General features: G+C 45.4%; 1 protein-coding gene and 1 non-coding gene across 3 annotated transcripts in view; one reads left to right on the forward strand and one right to left on the reverse strand.

The window, feature by feature from the left end:
- Positions 1-25,464, forward strand: part of CHST11 (carbohydrate sulfotransferase 11) — a 260,929-nt gene that overhangs the window by 29,943 nt on the left and 205,522 nt on the right. The window lies entirely within an intron of this gene.
- LOC138079405 (U8 small nucleolar RNA) lies at positions 2,661-2,800 on the reverse strand. Its single transcript, XR_011144877.1, has one exon. It is a non-coding gene; the product is annotated as a U8 small nucleolar RNA (small nucleolar RNA).

Here is a 25,464-nt window from a genome sequence, read left to right on the forward strand (position 1 = left end):
CCTGACCCAGGGATCGAACTGGGTCTCCTGCATTGCAGGTGGATTCTTTACCCTCTGAACCACCAGGGAAGCCCAGTACCCACCCTAATGACCTTCCTAAAACTTCAGTTACCTCTTGAAAGACCCAGTCTCTAAATACAGTCACATTCTGAGGTCCTAGGGGTTAGGACTTCAGCATCGGAATTTTGGAGAGATGCAGTTCAGCCCTTCACAGCCATCATTGGCATATCTGGGCAGAGCCCTGTGCCTCCAGCATTTCAAGGGAGCCAAGGGCCACTGGGCCTCCCATGTAGTTTATTTCAGGAGTGTGAGGGTGAAGCAAGTCTTCGACCAGGTTCTGCCTCATGTGCACTTCCAGAAGGCAGCCACATAAATGTTCTTGTGCAGCTCGTCCTTGAAATCTGGCCAAGTGCAGTTGACTATACTTTCAGGCTCTCTGACTGCATCTTGCATGGAGGTTTCTCTCCCAGTAGAAGAGAAAGTTCTGACACCAATTCAGCTCACTTTTTAACTGAAACAGGCATCAGCATCCTCTGCAGATATCGGCTCACAAAGCAAGCAATACTCTGGGTTAGAGTGTGCTCTGAAAGATGAGGGTCTTAGCCTACAGTTTGTTGAGCAAAAGTGGAGAAGTTTAGCCTAGCCATCTTGAACACCACTCACTTCACGGATGCAAGATTATTTCTAACATTCGCTAAGCTGAATTTCTCACCTTCTGGTCCCTGTGGGAGATAAAGATTGTGAACACGCTATTAGATGGCCAACGAGGAGTGGGCTTCTGATGGTCATCTCTCAAATACTGACCACCCCCAGCAGTGTGTGTTTCCTGTTTAGGGACCTTCGAGGTTACCTGACTGCCCCTAGCTTACGACAGATGTACACTGTATCACGCAGCTGGTGCCAACGTGTAAATTGCAGACAACGTAAGAGTTTGTCAGAAGACTTCACCATATCAACATTTGTCTTGAGCCTGTACTGTTCCCAGATCAAGACAGAAGCACAGTGATTTATTTCTTTTTTGAAAAGTTCAACAAAAATCAAGAGGGAGATTGGATTTGAAGCTGCATTTTTATTATATGTTAGGTCTTGAAAATGTTTTTGCTGAACATTGGTTAGGGGAATTGACAAGTAGAAAGGGGCCTTCTTTCAGCCTTTGAAAAGAGAGAATAGATTCATCTTAAGAACTGACATCTCAAAAAAAAAAAAAAAAGCTTTAGTGTGTGTGATGTGTCTGAAGAGATAACAGTTACATCTCAGGGGTGCCTATTTTTGAGCTGTTTCCAAAATTCTAGAACCAGATTTGAGAAATAATAAAATATTGACCATCGTTCAAAGAGAAACATACAGGGTGATCTTTGGCAAAGCTTGTCATTTTGCTTACATTTTACTCAGTTCTCTGACTTGTTGGGAGTCCCTGCTGTGGACAGGTCCTCTGCTGCATGCCAGGGGTAGTCTCTGACTTTTTTGATCTCTGTCTTCGCATCAAGTTTAGTGGAAATGGTATATTGAATCATTTATCCAACAAACATTTCTGAGAGCCTGGTGTGTTCAGACATGGTTCCAAGCTTTCAAGTATTCTCTCATTGGGTACATAGCAAATGCACATCCTGTTAGATTGTCTCCAGATATCTCCTTTCATGACCATTGGAGAGAATCCTGTCATTGCCAGTCCCATCGACTATACCCACTTCATTTGATTCAGACTTTTCTGGGAGTGATCTGGGGTAGGACAGACAGGAGAGTTTAGCCAGAGCATCTAAGTAAAATCCACAAGGACTTCCCTGGCAGTCCAGTGGTTAAGACTTTGCCTTCTAATGCAGGGGTCATGGGTTCGATCCCTGGTCGGGGAGTTAAGATCCCGCCTGCCTTGCGGCCAAAAAACCAAAACATAAAACAGAAGAAATATTGTGAATAAATTCAATAAAGACTTTAAAACTTCTCCACATCAAAAAATCTTTAAAATAGATAGTTCAGTTCAGTCGCTCAGTCGTGTCCAACTCTTTGCAACCCCATGAACTGCAGCATGCCAGGCCATCACCAACTCCCAGAGTTCACTCAGACTCACGTCCATCGAGTCAGTGATGCCATCCAGCCATCTCATCCTCTGTCATCCCCTTCTCCTCGTGCCCCCAATTCCTCCCAGCATCAGAGTCTTTTCCAATGAGTCAGCTCTTCGCATGAGGTGGCCAAAGTACTGGAGTTTCAGCTTTAACATCATTCCTTCCAAAGAAATCCCAGGGCTGATCTCCTTCAGAATGGACTGGTTGGATCTCCTTGCAGTCCAAGGGACTCTCAAGAGTCTTCTCCAAAGCATCAATTCTTTGGTGCTCAGCTTTCTTCACAGTCCAACTCTCACATCCATACATGACCACTGGAAAAACCATACCATTGACTGCTGCTGCTGTTGCTAAGTCACTTCAGTCATGTCCAACTCTGTGCGACCCCATAGACGGCAGCCCACCGGGCTCCCCCGTCCCTGGGATTCTCCAGGCAAAAACACTGGAGTGGGTTGCCATTTCTTTCTCCAATGCATGAAAGTGAAAAGTGAAAGTGAGGTCGCTCAGTTGTGTCCAACGCTACTTCAGATACAACTAACGAGACAGCAACAAAAACCTCAATCTAATCGTAAAGTACATTAATATCATGGATCGTCAGGAAGAATCAGATAGGAGCAATCAGGGTGTTGCAGGTCGTGATTATGCAGAGCCGTTAATCACGAATCATGCGAGCTCCAATCATCATGTTCACCCTTGACTAGATAGATGGACCTTTGTTGGCAAAGTATTATCTCTGCTTTTGAATATGCTATCCAGGTTGGTCATAACTTTCCTTCCGAGGAGTAAAAGTCTTTTAATTTCCTGGCTGCAATCACCATCTGCAGTGATTTTGGAGCCCCCCAAAATAAAGTCTGACACTGTTTCCACTGTTTCCCCATCTATTTCCCATGAAGTGATGGGGCCAGATGCCATGATCTTAGTTTTCTGAATGTTGAGCTTTAAGCCAACTTTTTCACTCTCATCTTTTACTTTCATCAAGAGGCTTTTTAGTTCCTCTTCACTTTCTGCCATAAGGGTGGTGTCACCTGCATATCTGAGGTTATTTATATTTCTCCCGGCAGTCTTGATTCCAGCTTGTGCTTCTTCTAGTCCAACGTTTCTCATGATGTACTCTGCATAGAAGTTAAATAAGCTGGTTGACAGTATACAGCCTTGACGTACTCTGATCTGTGTGTACTTGGGAACTGGTGTCTGTCGACAGCACAAGGTCTTTATTGGGTTCTCATTAAATGATGGATGTGGAAAAGAACATTTTTATCTGGAACCAGGTAGGCTTCCTTAGGACATTTAATTGACTCTATTTTAATAGACACAGGTGTTTTCAGAGGGACCCGGGTATTCCCTCAACAGATACTGAGTACCTCCTTTCAGGTGTGAGGGGCCGTGTGTACACTGATAAGTAATCTAGACATGCTGGTTTGTAAAGCTGGTGGATTGGACCTGTCCTGGGTGTGTGCTAGTCGCTCAGTCGTGTCCAGCTCTTTGCAACCCCAAGGACTGTAGCCACCAGGAAGCTGGAGGTGGCAAGGAGAGTTCTCCCATAGAGCAGCTTGCTTTCAGACTTCTGGCCCCTAGAACTGTGACAGAATAACTTTTATGTTATTTTTTTTAAACAACAAGACATAAACAATTTTATGCTGTTTTAAGTCCAAATAAATAAACAGGTGAGTAGAATCCACATTATGAAGAGTTACTGCTCATCCCCATGATCTGTTCTTTATGCAATAGTTTGAAAGAGATTTTTAAAGACAAAAATCCAGAGATTCCCACTGTGCTTAGGATGGACTTCTGACCGTTACTTCCTAGGGTCTATAAGATGCTTCAAGACCGGGCCCTTGCTCACCTTTCTGATGGTTTCCTCCTGCCCATGGCCTCACTGGCCATGCTTCAGTCACGTGGATCTTCTTTCTGTCTCAAAAATGGCCCCAGGGACTTTGCACTTGCTAGTCTGTCTACGAAAAATGCTGTTGTTCCTAAAGACTGCCTGATAGCCATGAACTAGTCTCTGCTTACTTGTTACCCCCACTTGGAGACACCATCCCTGACCATCTGTTCTAAAGAATTCCCTCTTATTACAGCATTCTCTTTTATTTTCTTCAAAGCACATATCACTCTTTGAAATTCATTTCTTTTTCTTCCTTTTTACTTCCCCTCCACCCCCCCCCCCCAATCAACATAGAGGCTGCCTGTGGGCAGAACCTTTGTCTGTTCATCCCTCCCTGGGTATCCCTGGCATGTACCTGACTGCCAGCTCCAAAGAAGGAACTCAATAAATATTGTTGACTCACTGAATGAATAAATTCCTGTTAATGCACTTTGGAAGTTATGAATAAAGAATGAAATTCCTGTTTGAAATTATACTTTTGGCTGTTGAACGGTCCTTCTGGAACAAGATTCAGCTTGGAGATACCACCATGGGTATGACATCAGTTGTGCTGATGAAGGTTTTATTAACAAGCATCCAGGATGTAGCTGAGGAATATTGTGGTGTCGAAATCCTGTGCCACACTTCCCCATCACTGTCTTTCCTGCTTTCAGCCAAGGTGGATTTTCTTGAGCCGAAAGAAGAAGCTCAGAAAGTGAAACAAGACAGTAATCAAATGGTGTGTTACAGCTCAGCAGTTTGCTGGCAGCAGGGTAGCCTCACTTACTCACAGGCACAGGGGAACCTCTGATCTGCACGTACTTGGGAACCGGTGTCTGTCGACAGCACAAAGTCTTTATTGGGTTCTCATTAAATGATGGATGTGGAAAAGAACATTTTTACCTGGAACCAGGTAGGCTTCCTTAGGACATTTAATTGACTCTATTTTAATAGACGCAGGTGTTTTCAGAGCAACCCAGGTATTCCCTCAACAGATACTGAGTACCTCCTTTCAGGTGTGAGGGGCTGTGTGTACACTGATAAGTAATCTAGACATGCTGGTTTGTAAAGCTGGTGGATTGGACCTGTCCTGGGTGTGTGCTAGTCGCTCAGTCGTGTCCAGCTCTTTGCAACCCCAAGGACTGTAGCTGCCAGGCTCCTCTGTCCATGGGATTCTCCAGGCAAGAATACTGGAGTGGGTTGCCATTTCCTTCTCTAGGGGATCTTCCCAACTCAGGGATCGAACCCAGGTCTCCTGCATTGCAGGCAGCTTCCTTACCTTCTGAGCCACCAGGGAAGCCCCTGACCTGTGTGAGAGAGATGTAAATAATATATGCAGATATGTCAAATGCTTCATAAATGGCAACTGTATTTCTTATGTATGTGGGAGGTGTGCTGTGGAAGTGAACTTCAGGTTGGCAGTGGAGGGACCCTTTGAAAGCCTGAGGATGACAGCATCCAGTAAATCTTCCCTCCCTCCATCCTTTTCCCTACCCCAACTCTGGCTCAGACTCATGCTGGCAGTGACTCACCCTGAGAGCAAGGGAAGGAGGAGAGGAACTTGTATATAAGAACACAGGTTTAAGGTCTGTGGAGGGCAGTCCCTTCTGAAGCATCTCATCACTTGGTGTGATGCTCCCTGGGGTCTGACATGCACAGAAATATGCTTTTCGTTATCTGTGACCCAGTCGCTCTATAAGGACTGGAGTCCAGGGGCTGATGGATAGAATTGGGCTCATTCCCCCAACACTCCACAGGATCCCCTCTAAAGGGACGGCCTGGAGGTGAAAGATAGAGCCTGCACCTCTCAGCAGAGCCTGGGACTTGGCAGCTTGCTGGTGGGCCCCTCTGGCCTCACTGGTATCTCTAAGCCCTCACTGCCTTGGAGCCATCGCATCACATGTTAAATGTTCCTTATCAAGGCTCTTATTTGAAAAGCTCCGTGATAACATCTCTGAAATGAAAAGTAGGGTTTCCACTTCTGAGGATGTGATGAGTGAGTTGGAGGCAGTTTCCCAGGGGAAGGATTTTGTCTCCAAGCTCTGAAATAGAATCTATTCTCAGTCAGAAGGTTTCTTATAATTTCCTCAAAACCCCTCCAATCCTGATCCTCTCCCTAAGGGGAGGACTTCTGGCGGTGAGCTCCACAGCTTCTCGAGCAGTCTTTAGGTAAACACAGTGTGTCTGTGTTGGTCGCTTTCATCGTGTCTGGCTCTAGCCCACCAGGCTCCTCTGTCCAAAGAATTCTCCAGGCAAGAATACTAGAGTGGGTGGCTATTTGCTTCTCCAGGGAATAAAAAAAATCCCCAAATTGAACATTTTAAACATTTTTAAGTGTACAGTTCAGTAATGTTAGGTATATTCCCATCATTGTGCAACACATCTCCAGGACTCTTTGCTTGCTTGCAAAACTGTATCCGTTAAACAGTTCCCCATTCCTCCCTACTCCCAGCCTCTGGCAAGCACCACCCTCCTCCTTGTTTCTTTGAACTTTGACTCCCAGTATGTGTCTTGTGACTGGCTTATTTCACTTAGCACAGTGTCCTCAAGGTTCGTCCGTGCTGTAGCACGTGTCAGAATTTCCTTCCCTTTAAAGGCTGAATAATATTCCAGTGCATGTGCGTACCACGTTTGCTTAATCCATTTATCTATCAGTGGATGTGTGGATTGCTTCCACCTCTTGGCTATTGTGAACTGTGGTGTTGTGAACATGGGTTTGCAAATGTCTGTTTGAGATCCTACTTTCACTTTTTTCAGAGTTATGTCCAGAAGTGGGATTGCTGTGTCATATAATAATTCGGTTTTTAATTTTTCGAGGAATATTTGTACTGTTTTCTGTTGCAGTTACACCATTTAATAGTCTTACAAACAGTGTATGAGGGTTTCGATTTCATTACATCCTCACTGGCACTTGTTATTTTCTGTTTTCTTGATAGTAGCCATCCCTGTGGGTATGAAGCAGTATCTCATTATGGTTAAACAATGCAGTTTTATTACTTTATACTTCATATTGTAATCAATATATAGATTGGTACTAATCCAAACTGACGGGCTTCCCAGGTGGCTCTGTGGTAAAGGACCTGCCTGTCAATGCGGGAGATACAAGAGTTGCAGGTTGGATCCCTGGGTCGGGAAGATCCCCTGCAGCAGGAAATGGCAACCCACTCCAGTGTTCTTGCTTGGAGAATCCCCATGGACAGAGGAGCCTCGGGGGCTGCAGTCCATGGGGTCGCAGAGTCAGACGTGACCGAGCGCCTGAGCATGCAATCCACAGTAACAGCAGCTGTTTATTGAGTGCTCACTAAATCTTCCAAATAGCTTGTGTGTCTTACCTCTCACTATGACTCTAGGAGGAAGGTTCCAGTTTTTACTCCATTTTACAGATGAGGAAATTGAGGCTCAGAGACTTTGAGTAACTTACCCAAGATCATACAACTAGCAAAGGCTTACGTCTGGATTTGAACCTGGCTGTCTGGCTCCCAGAGAATTCTCTGCCTCCTTCTTCCTAACTAACTAAGCTGTTTAAAATTCATATCCCGAGCTGACCCATATCACGGAAGGTTTAATGGACAATGAGATCCTTTCTCGAGAACAGACTTCCTTCGTGGGCTCAGGAGTGGAAGATTCCAGAATAAGGCCCATGCCACAGTTGTCATAGAAGCACCCTGTAGCACATGGACTTCACAAATAGTGGCCAAGTCGCTTAAGCCCTTGGCTTGTAAAAGACTGTTTTGTTTGGCCTGCATTCCCCTAAGTCTTGAATAAATAATAGAAAAAAGTGAGGAAAGAGACACATAATTTTGAATATTTTTTTCTTGGCACTATTCAGCTCCTGAATTTGGTCTGTATTCTATATGTGTATGTGTTGGGGGGTGGGGGATGTTGCGTTAATGAGCTATTATTGCATTCGAAGGTTTATTTCTTAGAGTCCCTGGGTTTTCTTAAAAGCTGTGGGAGCACTGAAATGCCTGCCAGTTTAAAAATAGCTGTCAAATACAGCTTTCCCTTGATATTCTCCGGGGCTTGATTCTAGAATCTCCTGAAGATACCAGAATCCTTGGGTGCTCAAATTCCTTATATAAAATGGTATAGTCTTTGCATATAATCTATGCCTATCCTCCTCTGCACTTTAAAATCACCTCTAGATTATTTGCGATACCTAATAAAATGTAAATAATGTGTAAATAGTAAATACAGTGTAAATGCTGTGGCTGTGCATGTTAAATTCAAGTTTTGGTTATGGAACTTTCTGGACATGTTTTTTTAAGTGGAAGCAAATTTATTCTATAGAAAGAACATTGTTCCTCTCAGAAGGTGAGAGCCTAGAACATTAAAAAAGTATATTTTTGTTCCTTGTTTGGTTGAATCCGCGGATGTGGAACCTGCAGATACGGCTGACTATATTTGGTTTATTTTTTGTTAATCTTTATCTTATCTGATTGGGTGTGTGTGTGTGTGTGTTTTAAATAACACTTTAAAAATATTGTGTTTGCTTCATTGCACGTCATGTGGAATCTTAGTTCCCAGACCAGAGATTGAACCCGTGCATGCTACAGTGGAAGCAGGGGGTTTTAACCAATGGACCACCAGGGAAGCGCCCTAATTGTTTTTGATTAGGCCTGATATTAGTCAAGTTTCCTTTAGGGTGTTACCGAAGTGACTGCTGCCCGCAATTCCCCGTATCACTTCTAAAGTTTGCGTTGGCTTATTGTATTAACAGACTCTTCAAATTACATTAGGAAAAATACATTGCATTATTTCAAGCCAGGGGAGCAATTCCACACTCACATCTGCTAATCCTATTAGTAAATAATGGCCCAGAGCCCATGAAATCTGCAGGCCCCCTCCTCACTCTTGGAGATGCCCTGTTTACAGTTGTCTTGTTTTGACACTGTAAAATCAAATCTCCATTAAGAACTCAACTCACAGATTAATCCCCTGAAACTTTTTTTAAAAAAAAACAAGATCAGAAAACCCCCATGATGTGTCATTTCCTGTCACAACATCCTGGACAGAGTTTAAAGGATGAGTTTTCTGGTGTTCTGAGGATCATTGAACTGAGGCGTCTGAAAGCATTTGCTATCTAGAAACAGTCTTTCCACTGGAGCTGGGGAAGGGAGGCCTTGCTCTTCCGCATCCTGGGCTCAGACCTATCTCTGTTCTTAAGCTTGTGGGTTATTTAGCCACCTTCTAACTGTGTGACTTGTAAAGGAGAATATCTGCCTCATGGGAACTCTGCAAAGATTTAACAAACCGAGGTGCATCAAGGACCTGGCGTAATCTGATTATCAGATCCCTGAGTGCAGTGATTCCCAACCTTTTTGGTACCTGGAACTGGTTTTGCAGAAGACAATTTCTCCACAGACCAGGGGATGGCGGGGATGGTTTCAGGGTGATTCAAGGACATTATATTTGTTGTGCCCTTATTTCTATTATTATTACATCAGCTCCACCTCAGGTCATCAGGTATTAGATCCCGGAGGTTGGAGAGCCCTGCTTTAAAGGACAGTTACTGTCATTGTCATTTGTTTTGGGCTGAATTGCTTCCCCTTCTACTTTCATACATCGAAGTCTTAACCCCTGTGACCTCAGAATGTGACTGGAGACAGGGTCATTAAAGAGGTGACTGAGTTAAAATGAAGTCACATGGGGGGACCCTAATCCAGTCTGACTAGTGTCTTTGTAAGAGGAAATTTGGACATACAAAGGGTTGGCAGAGGTCCATGCTCACAGAGGAAAGACTGTGTGGACTTGGGGAGAAGGTGGCCATCTGCAAGCTGAAGAGGGAGCCCGCAGAAGAAATCAGCCCTTCCCTGCCTCCTTGATCTTGGACTTCTAGCCTCCAGAACAGTGAGACAGTAAATGACTATTTCTTCAGCCCTCTCAGTCGGTGGTATTTTTTATGGCAGCCCTAGCAAACTCATACATGATTTCATTCCCCTGATGCTGTCACAACTTCTCGAGTACCTTGTGAATGGGGGAAAAAAAAATTAACATTCTGTATGTCTTCTTTGTCCCCTTTCTGAGGTCATTGGGTCTCACCCCCAGTAGCGGGGGTGAGAAATTGGATGGGGAGGAGGGCCATGTGACAGCAAGCCTGCTGAAGGCACCTGTTCCTTGACAAGGCCACTCTGCCCTGCAAGAGCTGCTGGTGGGCATTTCCTAGGTACTTCTTTCTGCCCCCTACTTTGTTCCATCCTGTGGCTTCAGGGATGTTGGACATCAGTTTCACCTTAATAATGTCACCATCTTTGAGGGAGCTTTTCTCTCCCTCCTGGGCTGTGCGTGAGTCAGATGTAAGATGCTTCCCTAAGCAGATGGGTCCATTTTATTTCAAAGGCTTTACTGCCAGCCATTACTGGGAGTTGGGCAGATAGAATAAGGAGTGACTAGATTTTAGAGGAATCTTCAGCTGCCAGGGTGAGCTTCGCTTCAACCCACTAAGAAGCTAGAAGAACAAAGGGATGTGCACACGAAGACTAGGGATGGTGTTAATGTCTCGTGACCGCAGTAATCCACCATGCAGTTCACAGGAGGGTCAGGCCTTCAAAGATGCTTTTGTTGGAAACTGCCCTTAGAGATTCTTTTCATTGAAGATTTCAGCAAGTTTCACTTCTGGGTTATCTGACTTGTCGGGAAGGGGTCTTGGTTATTTGTGCAGCTCTTAATGATTTCCGAGAGCCCATTCAAGTGGAAGTAGGGAGGATTCAGTTCAAAGAGCTGGGATGCTTGAGTTAGCTATTGATTTTAGTAGTCTTTTGCAGCTGATAACATTGTGCATGCAAGGTTTCTTTGAGAAAACTTCGAATAGTTTTCAGGTGGCCGGAGGAAGGAATTATTTCTGTTAGTGTTCTTTTCCAGCAGTAAGAAGGGAGAAAGAAGTGATTTGGTTGTGAATTTCTATTCATTGTGTCTTTATTTTTTTAACTCTTTTTCAGGAGGGCCACCACTCTATTGTTTCACAACATTCAATGACTCACTATGGCCAGTCCTTATCCTCTTTTTCTCCCCAGGATTAGTTTCATTTAGGTCTCTCTGTCTGGTCCACGGTTCTTGTTTTTCAGTTCACATGGATTCTGAAAAATAGAGCAGTCACTTAGCAAATATTTATTGGTGAATCTTTTTTGTGGGGAAGGAAGTGTTTGGTTTTTCATCCTTTTCTTAAAGCCTATTAGAGAAGCAAGGTTTTTCCTCATTTTTTTTTAATTGAAGTGCAGTTGATTTACTATTTTGTGTTAGTTTCATATGTACAGTGAAGTGGTTCTGTTATATATATTTTTTCAGATTATTTTTCATTATGGGTTATTGCAAGATGTTTAATATAATTCCCTTCACTACAGTAAGTCGTTCTTGCTTATCTCTTCTTTGTGTGTGGATGAAACCATAAAGTATTTGCTTATCTATTTCATGTACAGTAGTCTTTATCAATTTTTCCCAAACTTACAATTTTAATCCTTCCCCCCTCTTTCCTCTTTTGGTAACCATAAGTTTGTTTCCTGTGGAGAAGCAGACAGTTTTGATTTACTCCTCTGTACCTGGGCTTTCTGTAGAGGCCATTGGGGGAAGGAATGAGAGTGATGGGTAGGGTGGGTATCTTTGAGCCTGGATTGAAATTGGGGTGAAGTCTGTAACCAGCCATTGGAGCTGCAACAGCTGAGGTAGAAATGCCTGTAGCCTCCTTCTGGTTTCTCACCTGGATGTGGGGGAAAGGGAGGACTTGGGGGACTCCCATGTCCAGGTTGGCGAGACTGTCCTTTGACCTTCCCACCCAAGCCTGGAACATCAGTTGGTTACTGGATCATCGATTTTATTCTCTTCTGGGGTCAGACTCTGCATTCTTTAACCTTGGCTTCAGCAAGAAAACATCAAGAGCCAGGACTTGGAGAAAATGTGCCCCGAGCCATGCTCGTGGGTCATGAAAGCTTTGTGAGTATAAAGTAGTCATTATTATATAAATCAAATAGATACTTAAGTCTGGACAGCAGGTAGCTCAAGACTGAACAGTTCAGGAACCCCCCTCCCCCCGCTCCCCACCCCAAAAACAAAAGACAGAAAGAGGAATCATCAAAAATCGGTGTTGGTTCTTTGGGGCCTCAGACTGCCTCCTGCCGTGGTCTAGTTCCCCAGCAGCCCCCTCTCATGGAGACCCTCCTTTCCCTTGTTATCCTCCTCTAGGCATCCCAGCTGGCCGCGAGACTGCCACGATAGCGTCTAGGGCATTCTCTGAGCCCCATGTGCCTGGTACAGGCAGCCCGTGCTCCATCAACATTTTTTGGAACTTTTTTTTTTTAGATTTTTTTTTTCTTTTGGACCATTTTAAAGTCTTTATTGGATATTTTTATGTTTTGGTGTTTTGGCTGCAAGGCATGTGGGAGCTTAGCGCCCTGATCAGGGATTGAACTGCACCCCTGTGTTGGAAGGTGACTTTTTTTTTTTAATGTAATTTTATTTATTTATATTTGGGATCTTTCTCAGACCAGGGATCAAACCCATGTCTCCTGCATTGGCAGGAAGATTCTTTACCACTGAGCCACCAGGGAAGCCCTGGACGGTGAAGTCTTCACCACTGGACCGCCAGGGAAGCCTCGTCATCAGTATCTTTCGATAGAACTAAATAAGATTCGTATGGCATTGTAGGATTTGATTGTGGACTTTTAATCCAGCACCCCTGGTGACCCTTAAGCTCTGTCTGTTTTTCCCTGGAGCTGTCTTCTGAGATACACTTGCCAGGCCTTGTTAATAGTTCATTTTTTCTGCTTTGATTTATTAGATTAGAAGCTCTGTTCTTGGCCTCCCCTGCCCTTGGGAGAAGTTCTTGCTTTGTCTCCATAAAACGTTGCTATTGGGCCTTTCCCTGGTTTATTACTTTGCATTAATACCTGGCAGTTTATATTTCAGCTCTCCTCTTATTTCCTTTGCATATAATATTGCCTCTCTTTCAGAGGGCCTGGTGCTTGCTAAGAGTTTGTTGGCCTCTCATTTTTTATGTTGGTAGGTAAGGATTTACCTTGATCAGTCCCAGGTTAGTGATAAGCAGCACAGAGAATCTGAAATGTTGGTTTTAAGCCACATGATTAGCAGAGGCAAAATGAAACGAGGGTCCAGAAATGGATGAAAAAGGGAGAGGTGAGTGACCTTCTGGTGTCTTCTGCCCTTTGGTGCCTTACAGATGTAAAACGATTTGTGTTTGACTCAGTGTTTCTCTGTGAAGCAGTAGAAGGGATTATGTGAGCTGAGAGAGGAGCATTCAACAGGAAAGGGGTAGAGGAATAAATGCCATGGTGATTATGGTGCTGGATCTATTGAAGTTAGAGATACACTTTCCCCCACAAAACATATTTTGGTAGAAGAATTATAGATCCTTTGCATTGCCAGGTTTCAGTTGGGTGACAAAGCTGAACAGTCATTTTTTTGTGCTGGGCTGGTGGGGGACTCATTCACCCAAAGGGTTTTAGCTTTCAGTGCATCTGATTCCCTGTGGTAAGGAAGGAGAGGAACTGAACTGTTGCAGCAGGCTGGCCAGTTAATCTAGGATGTTAGGAAATGAAATGGGGGGGGAGTGAATTCCCTGGTGGTTCAGTGGCTAATACTCCGAGCTCCCAATGCAGGGAGCCTGGATTTGATCCCTGGTCCAATGGCAACCCATTCCAGTACTCTTGCCTGGAAAATCCCAGGGGTGGAGGAGCCTGATAGGCTGCAGTCCATGGGGTCGCGAAGAGCCAGACACGACTGAGTGACTTCACTCTCAATTTTCACTTTCATGCATTGCAGAAGGAAATGGCAACTCACTCCAGTGTTCTTGCGTAGAGAATCCCAGGGACGGAGGAGCCTGGTGGGCTGCCGTCTATGGGGTCGCACAGAGTCAGACACAACTGAAGTGACTTAGCAGCAGCAGCAGCAGCAGCAGCAGGGAACTAGATCCTATGTGCTGCAACTAAGTGTCTACATGCTGCAACCTGGCACAGCCAAATAAGTAAATCTAAAAATTAAAAATGCGAGGAGGTTCCTCAGGTTCTGGTCTCTGGAGGGTCCCAGGCGGGAAGGTAGGTTTGATTGAGGGATTGAATAGAGTCCTTTGATTCTATCCCTAGGGCAGGGCTGACTTTCAGTGTAGACAGGGCCTGTTGATCAGGATGCTTCATTCCTCTCTGAGTCCTTGAGGATCAGAAAGGCTCTGAGCTTCTCAGACATAGGGAGAGAGGGGCAGAAAAGTGGAGCAGCTTTTCAGAGCATTCTGGAAGAAGAGGTGAGACCGCGGTCTGGAGATGGAGTAGAAAGATGTTCGAGATAGTTCTCTCCCCTTCTTGCCTTCATAGCTGGACCGTGAGTCTGTCTGTCTTCTGCAGGTTTCCTGGCCTTGATTGTAAAGCCAGCACCTAGGAGTTGCCAGGGAAGGATCGGTGTTAGCACACACCTTGGGTGGATACACAGTGGGGCCTGGGATCCAGGAAGTAGCAGGAGGGCACTTCCAAGTCCCTGGAGGCAATAACTTTGCTGGGTGGTCTTGTGGAGGCACCGAGCAGGAGGTACTGGACTCAAATGCTTTTCTCCTTCTTGGGGAATGTGGTCGAGCATTGGATGGTCACATCCTCAGTTCTAGTCTTCGCCTGACCACTAGATTCTTGACATTGAGTGAGTCACTTAAGCGTGCAGGTACTCAGCTGACCTGTAAAATGGGCTCAGGTTGGGACAGTAAGTGCCCTCCTGGGTATTTTTGAGAATTCAAATCGTCTCAGACAGGAAAAGTGCTCAGTCCCAGGACTGGCCAGTCACGCTGGCCTGGAGGGAGTGAACTTGTAGTTACAGTCTTCACTTGTTGAGGTCCTTCAGGTGCCCCCAGATGCGGGAGGAAGAGCCAGCCTCCCCCCTGGGAACACAGGCCAAGTCTTAAGTGCCTTCTACCAAACCCTGGGTCAGGAAGATCCCCTGGAGAAGGAAATGGTAATCCACTCCAGTTTTCTTGCCTGGGAAACCCAACGGGCAGGGGAACCTGGTGGGCTACAGTCCATGGCGTCGCAGAGTCAGACACGACTTAGAGAGTGAGCAACAACAGCAAACCAGACTTTGGTGTCAGTCACTGGGGAAAGTGTTTCAGACCCTCGGCTCCTGCCAAACTCCTGACCTTCCCCTCTCCCCCTGACGACACTTCTGGGACCTCAGCTGCTCTTCCCTCTTCCTTCTAAGTGCATGGTTTTTACAATACACTGGAATGACTAGGTGACTCAACTGATGGAGATACTCTTGTCGGAGTACCTGTCTGTTGCTATGGGGCAAAAATACCCCCCAAACAGAACTCATGTCTTCTCCCCAGATTGCTGTGTCACTCAATTGAATGGAGATCATTTGATTAGTGAGTGATAATTTCCATCTGCCCTGCAATCAGTCTTTGAACTTTTGAGCTCCACCCTTTGCGTGTGCGAGACAATTAACATGGGAGCTCCCTGGGAGGCAGCATGGTGCTAAATCAGGCAGCTGCCAGACTGTACAGTTCAGATTCTCATGTGCCTGTGAGATGAGGTGGAGAAAGGAGAGAGCAAGGGTGCTCATCAGGAAAGAGTTCCTGAAGTTTCCATTTCCTACAACAATGGAAATGGAAAATCTTATGTTAGACTCCCCAGCCTCCTGAGACCCAGACCCCAGGAAGGGGGAAGTGCGAGGCAACTCCTTACATTGAATCAAGAAAGTAAGGATCTTATCAGCACTTCTCAAACTGGATGCAAGAGGTTGGGGCAGGACCGAGGATTCTGCATTTCTGACAAGCTCCCTGGTGATGCTCCTGGTCTGAGGACCACCCTTGGTGTAGTCAGGTCTTAGATCGGGGTCCCCAACCTCCAGTATCTGATGCCTGATGATCCGAGCTGGAGCTGATGTAATAATAATAGAAACAGAGTGCACAGCAAATGTAATGTGCTTGAATCATCCCGAAATCATCTCCCCTAATCCTGGCCCATGGAAAAATTGTCTTCCACAACCAGTCCCTGGTGCCCAAAAGGTTGGGGAGCACTGTCTTAGATGGTAGATTAGGCATTACCTGCAGGCCTGTATCATGTGATTAGAGGTATAGGTACACAAGGGAAAAGGAACCATTGGCACATGAGATTAATACAAATGTTTGCCAAACAGCTCGCGGTGGTGAGCAGCATGGCATGGACTCCACCTCTGTCACTTCCTAGGTGTGGAACTTTGGTGTCTTAATCTGTTCCTGCTGCTCTCACAAAACACTGCAAACTGGGTAGCTTATATACAACCAATGGATCTCTCCCAGTTCTGGAGTCTGGAAGTCTGAGATCAGGGTATCAGCATGGTCAGGCGAGGGCCATCTCCTTGCTTCATAGCTGTTGCCTCCTAGCTGTGTCCTCCTCTGGCAGAAGGGACTGGGGATCTTTCTGGAGCCTCTTTTATGAGGGCACTAATCTTATTCCTAAGAATTCCACCATTCTGATCTAAGCATCTCTTCAAGGCCCTGGCTGCTAATGCCATTATCTGTAGGAGTTACAATTTCAGCCTATGAATTTTGGAGGGACACAGACCTTCAGGCCATACAACCTGGACAAGTCTTTAACCCTCTCAGAACTTCACTGTTGTTTAATCGCTAAGTCGTGTCAGACTCTCTTGCAACCCCATGGACTGTAGCCCGCCAGGCTCCAGTCCATGGGATTCTTCAGGCAAGAATACTGGAATAGGTTGTCATTTCCTTCTCCAGGGGATCTTCTCAAGCTAGGGATTGAACCTGTGTCTCCTTCATTGGCAGGCAGATTCTTTACCGCTAAGCCACCAGGAAAGCCCTCAGAGTCTCATTCATTGCCCACCTGCAAATTGGGGGTATTAATTAATACCAACCTTTAGAAGTGTGTATGGGATTAGGAGTAAAAAGACAAATCTGTGTGAATGCTTAGAACAGCTCCTGGCCCACATGAAGCAGCCAACTAGTTTCTTCCCATCATCTTATCTGGGGAGCACCTCTGCAGTACTCTTGCCGGGCAAATCCCATGGATGAGGAGCCTAGTAGGCTGCAGTCCATGGGGTCGCTAGGAGTCAGACATGACTGAGCGACTTCACTTTCACTTTTCACTTTCATGCACTGGAGAAGGAAATGGCAACCCACTCCAGTGTTCTTGCCTGGAGAATCCCAGGGATGGGGTCGCACAGAGTCAGACACGACTGAAGCGAATTCTGGCACCCGGAATTCTGGCACCTGGGACCCACTTAGACCTCTAACCCCTTTCTTTGTTTCAGGAACTGGTAGGAAGAGTCAAAAGGAAGGACAGTGACTGAATGGATGAGGATTTATGGGAAGAAAAAGAAAATCTTTGTAAAGAAAGAAAACACAGTCGGGTAGATTCATGAATTAAAAGTGGTAAAACACTTTTGGGCTCAACCTACTGTTTTTGAGCTCAGAAAGCCCATGAGTTGCTTTTCTGTAGGTCAGAGTCTGCATCCAGTAACGTGGTGTTTAACTAGGAAATTTGCAGGTCTGTTTCTGGGACCAGGTGGCATGGCAGTCCCGGCTTCTGTTTACACCCTTGGGGGTGTTGACTGAATATTAAAGTTGGTTCACGAAGGTTCCCTTCAGAGGGCTGTTGTTATTTAGTTGCTAAGTCGTGTCCAATTATTTGCCACCCCGTGGACTGTAGCCCGCCAGACTCCTCTGTCCATGGGATTTTCCAGGTAAGAATACTGGAGTGGGTTGACATTTCTTTCTCCAGGGGATCTTCCTGACCCAGGGATTGAAGCCAAGTCTCCTTCATTGGCAGGTGGATTCTTTACTGCCAAGACACCTGGGAAGGCCTCTCTTCAGATCCAGGAAATGAAAAAGCAACAAGATGGGGCCTCTAGGTTTTTTAGAGATGAACCCAGTTCCCTTTCTTCTGTAAGTGCTGGGTGTCCAGGGCTCTGAGCCCCAGTTCCCTCACCTGTAAGACAGAGGTGCTCAGGCTGAGTGGGGTGAAGGAGACGGTGCACATGTGTTGGATGTCCTCCGTAAATGTCAGCTGTGTCTTTTGACTCTGCCGAGAATCTTTGACCGAGCCTGCTCTTGCTTAGGATGTGTTTCCGGCTCCCTGGCATCTTCCCTGGGCTGCCCCATATACCCAGGGGCATCTTCTGCAATCAGCGTCTCCCTGCCTGGATAATCTTTGCTGTCCTGTGCAGTGTAAGATGTCAGCACCTAGGAAGAGTTAGTAGAGAGAAGTTGCTAGGGAGAGTCAGTAACTAGGAAGGACCTCTGGGCCTGCATTAGCACCGAGTGCAGCTCTGGGAAATAGTCTCACACGTGTGTCTCCTTTCCCAAGATTGCCCGTGGCTGGAGCAGCCCCGCCTCACCTGACTCTCTCTGTGTTAATGAAATTAGCATCAGGTTCCGCTGCGCTCAAGATAGTCCAGCCCCGCAGGCTGCCTTCAGTCCTGCCAAGCGCTCTGCTGGAGGTGGGAGGCCACCGAGGTGCACACACAGTGCTTGCTGGGGCCCGGAGTGTGGTTCCTGCTGGTCGGATCTCAGTTGGGGCAACCTGAGGATTCCCGGACTCCCAGTAGGTGACATGGGTGGGTGGGGAGGAGGCCTGAGTCATTGACCATGAAGGTAAAATCTTAGAATTCGGGGCCTCTTGAAATGTTCTGGTCTAGCGCTTCCTAAAAACCAGTTCAGGGATGGGGTGCCTTAGAGCATCTTGAGGAACTTGTTAGAAAATCAAATCCCATGGGGTGGAGTGGGGAAGGCACCCCTTAATCTATATTTTAAAAAATATTTATTTGGCTCTGCCAGGTGTTGTAGCATGTTGGATCTTTAATTATAGCATGTGAGATCCAGTTCCCTGACCAGGCCCCCTCCATTGGAAGCTTGAGGTCTTAGCCACTGGACCACTAGGGAAGTCCTGTAATCTGTATGTTTAAAAAACAACTCCTGGGTGATTCTGGTATGCAATGAGGTTTGGAGGAACCCTGCCTTAGGAACCCTGCTTTATTGGTGGTGAGGCTGGATTCAGGGGCACAAACCTGATTCTGTCACTCCCTGCTCCACTGGCCAGGTAGTGACAGACCTGGAACCCAGTCCCCAGAACTTAGAAGTTCTTTTTTGGCTAACACATCCCTGGGACACAGGCCTCCACTTTGTGCACACAAACCTCTGCTCCATGCCAGAAATTCGGCCCAGCAGAAAAGCACTCTCATCTAGCCAGTGGATCTCAGCTGTGGGCTATTTTACTCTCAGAGGGAACATTGGATACGGCTGTAGATCTTTTCAGTCGTCATGACTTGGGTGGGGAAAGAGGAGTTACTACTGGCATCTAGTAGGTATACTGGGGTGAGAGGTGCTGCTAAACACCTTATACTGCACAGGACTGCAAAAATTATCCAGCCCCAAATGTCAGTAGTGCTTGGGCTGAGAAACCGTGGTTTAGGTGAATGCTTTTCAGACTTAACTGTGCACTTGGTCCTGATTTCATAGATCTTGGGTGCGGCCTGAGAGTCTGCATTTCTAACACTCTCCTGGTGGATGTTGCTGCTGCCCTTCTGGGGACCACTCTGTGTATAGCAAGTGTTTTTACTGCAGTTGATTTCATGGTGACTCCAATGTGGGTTGGAATCACAGCTCTGCTACTTAATTAGCTGTGTGACCTTGGGAAAGTTAACCTCTCTACATTTAAGTTTTTTTGTCTGTAAATTGCTTCCCAGGTAGCTCAGTGGTAAAGAATCTGCCTGCAAGTGTGGGAGATGCAGATTCGATCTCCCTGGGTTGGAAAGATCTCCTGGACGAGGAAATGACAACCCACTCCAGTGTTCTTACTTGGAGAATCCCTTGGACAGAGGAGCCTGGCAGGCTACAGTCCATGCGGTCACAAAGAGTTGGACATGACTTAGCATCTGAGCACAACACACACAGTCTGTAAATTGGGGATAATATTACTTAGGTTCAAATGAGATAATATCTGTAAAGAGCTTGGCTGTGGTAAGCAGTCAATAAATGTAGCTGTTATTTTCATTATTATCATTATTATTATTTGCTTAGCAATTCAGCTCTGTTTCTATAGTGTCTCATTACTTACCTACTTTATGCTTAATGCTTTGCTAAAATAGGATTAGTGGGAAGGAGATAAAAAAAGATTGTGACGGTGAACTATAAAGACAACTAATGTCAATTTCCTTTGTAAGTTGCGCTACCTCTGGCACTGGTGAGAACTGAGGCTAGAATAGATGTAAAATCAACAGTGTTCTTCACTTCATGGAACACATTTTTTACTACACTTACTCATCAAAAATAAGTATGGTAAGAACTTCCTAAAGATAAGGTGCCTGTTTTCTGAGTTTTCATTCTAACAGTGGCTTTATGGGTAATAGAGAAACATGACAAGTGAACATAGGTACCCAGTTTTATCAGCTTTTGAAAATATTGAAGTTCATCTAGCTTATGAGAACTTCAGAGCAGGTTTAGAGCTTGGGGTTGATCTTTGTTCAAAGCCCTACATTGCCAGGTATTATCCATGTGACCTGGGAATTATTTAGGATCTCAAAGGCTCAGTTTCCTCATCACTAAAATGGAAGAAAAATTGTACCCACTTCTAGAGTTGCAATGAGGCTGATGTGAGATGATGCGTAAATTGCCTGCTGACTGTGGACCAGATTGTTCTAGGCCTGCCTTGGAAGGTCCTCTCTTGGAAGACTGCTTTCAAGAGTGAGTACGTTAGAACCATGTAGGAAACGTACTGTGATGAACTTAAAACTAACCTTCTAAGGCTTGCTTAGGTAGCCTGATTCATTAGGGCCAGGGGCAAAGCAGCAGCCCAGGGGATTCTGTACTGTGTGCCACTTTGAGAAACGCAGTCCTAGTGCTGACGTTAGAGTGGTCACATTGAGTACCATGGTGCCCAGCAGAGATGGAAAACACACAGGAAACCTGGCCAGGCAGAGGAATAAGAGGACACAGTAACTCCGGAGAGCTGTTCTGCCAGACCTTTTGTTTTGGCAGAGGCTTCTGCTTTCTTTGCCAAGCCATCATTCATTACTTGGAAAGAGGAGGGAGAATGGGGAGGGGAGAGGGGACAAATACAGCTGGCTGTCAGAACAGTTGACCTCCAAATGGGATAACCTCGAAGTCAGGCTTGAGCAATCTGGAAGCAAGAAGTGGAGGTTAGGGAGGTGAGAGCAGAGGCACGTGCTGGAGGCATTTCTGCAGATTGCCTGGTAAGTGTGGAAAGATGACGGAAAGCTTGGCAGTGGGTGAGCCTGGGGGGTGGGTGGACAGGAAGCCCCTCTCGGCTCCAGGTGCAGTTGTTACCAAACCAAACTCGAGTCTCCTTGCCTGACACACAGCAAAGCCAATCTACTGATGCCCATGGTGGAGAAGGAATGTACCGTGTTTATGGCAGGGCTGGTGCCAAGCAAGGAGAATGGGCAGCTCGTGCTCTGAAGACTCGAATTCCCTGATGGCTTTCAGGGAATGGTTTTGAAGGCAACATTTAAGCTGAGGATTGTGGCTCCTGGATTTTCTTTTGATTGATGGGTGGTGTGGTAACAGGATGGTGCTTTTTGAAATCTCCATCATCAACCTTCTGGTTCTAGCCTATTTGGGATCTCGTGCTTGTGGTCAGCATGTAGTCATCTTCCACTGGGTTGTGGGGGTGGTCTTAGTTTATGCAGAACTCAAAGATATGCATCAGATTGTTATCTGTAGCCCTTCAGGTGAAACTAGGAGTCCTGGGACTCTGTTAACTGCTTGTCTGCTTTTTGGAACTCAGGCCAAAACAAAGAGGAGGAGACAGGGAGGGACTTTTGAACCTGGGAAGGCCCAGCAGGGTCTTGCTTGGTTTCATCTCCACCTTTTCTTTAATCCTCCTTAATCCAGAGGGTAACAGGGATGGAAAGGAAAAGGAATAAAGTTTTGGATAGAGGGGTTAATCATAAACTCAGCAGGGGAATTCGGTTTTAGGGGGACTTGGTTTCGTTGGCTCCAAGGAGGCCTCTTTGGAGGACCAGGATGTGAGTTGTGACAGGGCAGTGCAGGGAGAGCTCAGGTGGCGAGCAGATGGCCCCCATCACTGCCAGCGCTAAATCATGACTAGAGGAAGGTGAATGGCGCCGGGTAGCAGGATACCCAGGATCCCTTCTCCCAGCCTGGAGGCCCCACCTGCAGCCCAGGCAGAACATTTTGCCTTTTTAGATAAAGAGTCAACTCTTACTGCTTTATAGCAAGAAGTTATGGTGAACGGAATGGATAGGAGCAGAGATTATAGAGTCACTGCCTGCTTTCAAATTCCAACTTTGCCACGTATAAGCTGTGAAATCTTTTCTTTAAAAAAATTTTTTTTTTAGTTTTGGCTGCACTGGGTCTTCGTTTCTGTGCACGGATTTTTAGTTTTGGCCTTCAGTGATTGTGGCGCATACTAATAGTAGCATTCACAACTGATACAGGACAATGGGCTCCAGGGATAGGCACATTAGAGGAAGCTCCACAGCCATTAGGGGCTCTTAGAGGCTTATATATGAATTCTTCATGACTTATTGTATTACATAAGGTAACCCTAGCTTCTGTAACAGAAATCTCCAGGTCACAGTAAATGAAAGCAAGAAGAGCTTCTTATGCACCAGTCTAGAGGAGGAGTTCCTGCTGGGGCAGCCCTCTTCCATTTGGTGTTTCAGGGACCCAGGCTCCTTCTGTCTTGTTGTTTGGCCAGTTTTCAAAACAAGGCACCTAAGGTCACTCTGAAGGTCATCTCCTTTTTCTTTCTTTTTTTTTTTTAAGACAGCCAGCCAGGGAATAAGGACATTGAGTTGACTGAACCAGGCCTGGAATTGGCTCCCATCACTTCTGCTCTCATTCTGCTGGCCAGAGCTTAGTCTCCATGGGGGCAGACAAATGTTGTTAGCTGTATGTTCATTGTCTATTTAGCAAGACCTCCCATGATAGTTTTTATGCAGCATCTTTTTTTTTTTTTATACCTTTATCTGATTTTCTGCTGTGAAGCCAATCTTAACCAAATCCTACTTCATTTCATGCAACACTTGGTCTTGATCTGCGAGCTCTGTGACAAAATGAGCATCTTGGACCGGGAAGGAGGGGTTGGAGAATGTGAGCTGCGTTTGTGATTTATGCTGTTCACTCTACTCTTTCCTAGAACACAGTGAATTTTTAGGGTACGTGTTTGCATATGTGGTGATTCTGGCTGGCAGCTACAGGGACCCAGTGCTCATTTTGCTTGGTTTAAAGCCTTTGAGATCAAGGATGGTGACGTGTGCTTTTGGGAGCAGGTTTTAACCTGCAGGGAGCTGGTGACTACTGACTTTAGTGACTGCAGCAAAACTTTGTTTCTTTTTCCTCATCATGGAAACATTGTACAGCGTGTCTTCCACAATCAGTACAAATGAGGCGTTAATGAAGAGACTCTTGTTTGGCAAACAAAACTTTCTCTTTGTTGGGATTGATGCTCAGCCTATTTCCTGGGAGTGTTTATGAGAAGGCAGTTTGTGATTCCTGCACGTGTATATGTAAGGTTCCTGAATTTTTTTTTTTTTAATGGAGAAGTCAACAACCCATTGCGTTCGTGGAAAGTATTTTGGAAGCTTGTCATTTGAGGACTGTACCCACGAGAGTCCCTAGTTTTATGGTTTTGGGAAATTTGTACACTAAAATAGGTGGGGTGGAGGCTGGACATTGAACACAAGCGTCTCACTTTAAAGAAAACCTCTTGTGTTAGATGTGCGGCCACCATCAATCAAAGCGTTGTGGGGTATGGGTTTTCCAGGCTTTCTGTGTGGAATTTCATGGCCAAGAAGCTGGACAGGAACTTCCCTGCTGGTCCAGTGGTTAAGAAAGCTGCCTGCAATGCAGGGGATGTGGGTTCAATCCTTGGTCAGAGAGCTAAGTTCCCACATGTCATGGAAGAGTTAAACCTGGGTGCTGCAGCTACTGAGTCCTGGCGCTCTTGAGCATGCGTGCCACGACCAGTCTGTGCAATGCAAGGAAAATCCTGCGTGCTTCAGCTAAGAACTGAGACCTGATGCAGCCAAATAAATACATGAATAAATATTAAAAATTAAAAAGAAAAGTTGGACCAAGTGCCACAGAACCCTTGATTCAGTCATTCTCTACTCATGGAGTTTGCAGCTTAAAGTCCCTTCTCTCCAAAAAAACACAATTTTCACAGGTTCTATTTAGGAATAGAATCTCTTTCCCCTTCTCCTGTTTCCCTCATCTCCCTTCAGAAAAGCAGGTGCTCACTTCTTTTCATCCATTAAGAAATTCTGTTTGTGAGTTCCATCTGGTCAGGAAAGCTTATTTGATACTTAGACATCAAGATGCCAGTTTCTGCTTCAGGCTTTTTTTCTACCAATTTTTGCTTTTTCTCAGAGAGGGACTGTGCTGTATGTTGTCACAGAGTTTCGCCAATATTCTTCCAGGTCTCCTCTTTTTCAGTGAGTCTGAATCCACATCATGTTAGAATAAGTATCAGTACAGTAGACAGTGCTATAGTTGGACCACGCATTGTCAATTTCATGACTTTGTATAGTTTGCAGAATGTTATGCCACCTTGTCGCAATGGTAACATGGTTTTGAAAAATTAACACCATGGAACCGAGATATTAAGGTTGGTCAGTTTCCTAGTCAATGGAAGGGAATGAGTTTGGCCAGAGTCTGTGATCTTATGGGGATTATTTACCCTTGCTGAGCTTCTGTTTGTTCACTTAGAGACTTAAGTCTAACGTACATTCCTTGTTGGGGTTTTTGGGAGAATGTACCTAAGGTTCTTCAACTGTGATTCGGAGAAGGCATTGGTGACCCACTCCAGTACTTTTGCCTGGAAAATCCCATGGACGGAGAAGCCTGGTGGGCTGCAGTCCATGGGGTCGCTAAGAGTCTGACACGACTGAGCGACTTCACTTTCACTTTTCACTTTCCTGCATTGGAGAAGGAAATGGCAACCACTCCAGTGTTCTTGCCTGGAGAATCCCAGGGACTGGGGAGCGTGGTGGGCTGCCGTCTATGGGGTCACACAGAGTCAGACACGACTAACATGACTTAGCAGCAGCAGCAGCAACTGTGATTAATGTTCACAGGATTCAGTAAGTGATAACTATTATTATTAATATAAAATCACAATCAGTGAGAGATTAAAAAATAGCCATAGTGGAAATAAAATGAAATAGAATATCATAAGCAGGGATTTTTCTGGTATGATTATATTTTATAATGATCTATAGCATCCTTTATGAAGACAAATCTGTAGTAACTGGTGCTTGTGATATCATTTTAAAGTGCCTATTGTTTCAATTCCACAAATGTTTACTTAGCACCTATGGTGTTTCAATGCTCTGTGGGACTGTTTGGTTGAAAAGGTGGGACGGAGTTAACAAGGTAAGACAAGTGCTCTCCTCTAAGACCTTATCGAAGTGACCTGTGCCCCAGTTTGGGACAGTCCTGGTTTATTGTGGTTGCTTAGGGATAATGTTTTATAGTGCCCCTGTCATTTCAAAAGTGTCCTGTTTGGGGAAACCAATTATATGGTCACTAATGACAAACCTAGACAGCGTATTAAAAAGCAGATAGATTACTTT

The sequence above is a fragment of the Capricornis sumatraensis genome, chromosome 4 (assembly GCF_032405125.1).
Source record: "Capricornis sumatraensis isolate serow.1 chromosome 4, serow.2, whole genome shotgun sequence".
Classification (NCBI taxonomy): domain Eukaryota; kingdom Metazoa; phylum Chordata; class Mammalia; order Artiodactyla; family Bovidae; genus Capricornis; species Capricornis sumatraensis.